The sequence below is a fragment of the Dreissena polymorpha genome, chromosome 9, assembly GCF_020536995.1.
Source record: "Dreissena polymorpha isolate Duluth1 chromosome 9, UMN_Dpol_1.0, whole genome shotgun sequence".
Classification (NCBI taxonomy): domain Eukaryota; kingdom Metazoa; phylum Mollusca; class Bivalvia; order Myida; family Dreissenidae; genus Dreissena; species Dreissena polymorpha.
The window spans coordinates 100,163,292-100,166,234 of NC_068363.1; the positions used below are offsets into that span (position 1 = coordinate 100,163,292).

Below are 2,943 nucleotides of genomic sequence, written 5' to 3' on the forward strand. Positions count from 1 at the left end.
CATCGACATTTCCATTTTAACATTTAGTGGCCAAAAGGGTCCAAGTCCAATTGATCTCGCAAGAACGTACTTCCAGAATTACGTTGATCCACCAGGTTTTGAAGTAAAAACCGTCAATGATGTTTTTGTATATGGTTATGTTTAAAGTCGTTTAGAAATTATAAAAGAACATCGTAGCCCCTTTCCATTAAAAAGAAGAAAACCAAACATGGACTATTGGGTTACTTAATATTGGGCAGAAGTATGGAAGTAGCATAAAGATTTATTGTTTATTTATGAATAAAACACTATTGGCGCCTATATCTAGCCTTCAATTATATTTCCAAAATGATTATTAATATAAAATGTCTACAAATATAAATATTTCAGGCGAAGGAGTCTTTGCCACTAAGCCTTTTAAAAACGAGACTTTCTTCTCGAATACAAAGGGGATCGGATAACACAAGTACAACATGCACGGAAATTAGAAAAGCAGTATGAAAAGGAGGGTCAAGGCAGCTTCAATTACTTTTTTAAATACAGAGACAAATCTTGCTGGTAACTACAAATTATCTTTACTTTGCACATCAAACGTTTAAATCACGCCATTAGAAGAAGAATTATGTTTAGTTTTTTTCACCCTAATAATTAAATATGGCATGCGCGTTATTTTAGTTTAAAGCACCAGAAGTGTTTATTTAAATGTCTTATTCAGCATTGACGCTACCAACGATATATTTCATGATGGTCGAATGATAAATGATGCCGAAAATGGAGACGCAAAACAAAATTGTGTAATGAAAATAGATGAAGTCAACCAAACTCCCCATCTATGCACTTTCGCCGACAGAGACATTGCAATTGGCGAGGAACTCCGATATGATTATGGAGTACCAACACTTCCATGGAGAAAGGTACATTCTATTGTAAAGATGTCATCTGTGATGGATTTATCACTGATATATATCACATTTTAAATTAGCTTTAACTGTCTTTTGAATTATTATTTTTATAAATATAGCCAATCAATATTATGATTACATTCATGTTCATTCATGAGTTATTCATTTTAAATACAGATATTCAAATATCTTTTTGCCGTGAATTAAAATGTTTAATCATTGACGTCGCCAAGCTCTACTTTAATGCGGTCTGTCTGATAATATGTATTTGTTATTTGAATTGTCAGAAATGTACGGAGCAAAAAATGGGTATGTTTCACAGTGATTTGTTATTACTACACATGCATTAATACAAATGCGTTGTACTTAATGGTTTCATAACTAACGAACTTTCTAACACTGACTAGATTATGTGTAATACCAATTTTTATTGTTGTTTTGAATAGGCAACACAATGACTACTAGATCTACGGACAGCCAGGAACCAGGACAAACAACATCTATACACACGGAAGAAGTCAATGAGACGGTTTGTAATATTTCGCAAGGTCGAAGCTACAAAGGCGTATTTTCTGGTTGGTTTTGTCTTCAGTGAAATGGGCGTAATTTTGCCTTACTAAGGCGTATTTTCTGGTTAAGTACCTTTTGGCCGTGAATTAAAATGGTTTATCATTGAACGTCGTCAAGCTCTACTTGAAATGCGTTCTGCCTGATAATGTTTATTTGTTTTTTGCATTTTCAGAAATGTACGGAACAAAAAAGGGTATGTTTCACAGTGATTTTGTTATTACTACACATGCCTAAATACATTAATGAACATCATGAAATTATTTGTAATTGTTGTACAAGGAATTAATGCCAATGTGTTGTACTAAATGGTTTCATGAATAACGAACTTTTTAACTCTGCCTAAATTATGTGTTATACCATTTTTATTGTTGTTTGGAATAGGCAAAACATTGACTACTAGATTTACGGACAGCCAGGAACCAGGACAAACAACATCCGTACACATGGAAGATTTCGATCAGACGTATTGTAATATTTCACTATGTCGAAGCTACTAAGGCGTATTTTCTGGTTTGGTTTAGTCTTCAGTGAAAAGGGCGTTATTTTGCCTTAAATTATATTGTGCCAATATTTATTCCGGGTGATGCTAATTGGTATTTGTGCTTAACATAACACGTACGTCGATGATCATTATATTAACATGTTATAGCACACGTTATGCGAATTTTAAAAGAATAAAATATTGTTTACCAGTTGTAGTGACTATGAACTACTTGTCTTTCAAAATCTTCATATACACAAAGAATTTAGAATTTACACCTGTCAATGAAACTTGTGAGAATGTGTATTAACCACGGTAGTCTATAAACATCGACTTCATCATAATCACAAAAATGTTAATTATCGCTTATCCAAGAAGTGTAATATCATTAATTTAAATTTTCAGTATAAGACTTATACTCTGCCAATTACTGTGTATGAAACTCTGAGACATTAGGAAATTTAACTTGCGTGTTACATATGGACATTGGTTGATATTTTATCTTAACGACAAATATACAATAGCGTCTACTCGATATTTTGCTATACGATACATTCTGAAATGGGTAAGAAAAGATAGTTTATTTTATACCCACCACCGCACAATACATACAGGATTTACCATGAACCACAGTCCGTTCATCAGTTCGTTTTTCTTCCAACACATTTGTCCAGAGAAGTACAATACCTTTCATTTAACCGTGCATACATTTTGTCTTATTAGCATCTGTAAAAAATATTCATTGTATACTTTTTCGAACTTTGATAACATGTTTGGAACAACCTGGTATATGTTACGACATGCTACGTCGGTGTATTCAGCCAATCTTTAAAAAAGTTATTGTTTGATTCAATAGGCAAAATAATGTTTCCAAATTTGTCGTGTGACATCGATGTCATTATCAAGTGCCGTAAGTACCTGGACGCTTTTGTCGTAATTTTGCTATGAAAAATTGTACTGAAGTATCGATATTTAATATGAATATCTTACACATGGCAGTTAGCGACGTCA

At 33.0% G+C, this 2,943-nt stretch overlaps 1 long non-coding RNA gene across 1 annotated transcript; it reads left to right on the forward strand.

Moving 5' to 3' along the window:
- The first annotated feature begins 225 nt into the window (after window positions 1-225).
- Window positions 226-2,375, forward strand: LOC127845074 (uncharacterized). Its single transcript, XR_008033041.1, has 5 exons — window positions 226-537; window positions 695-893; window positions 1,328-1,410; window positions 1,624-1,644; window positions 1,833-2,375. It is a non-coding gene; the product is annotated as an uncharacterized LOC127845074 (long non-coding RNA).
- The last annotated feature ends 568 nt before the right edge of the window (window positions 2,376-2,943 follow it).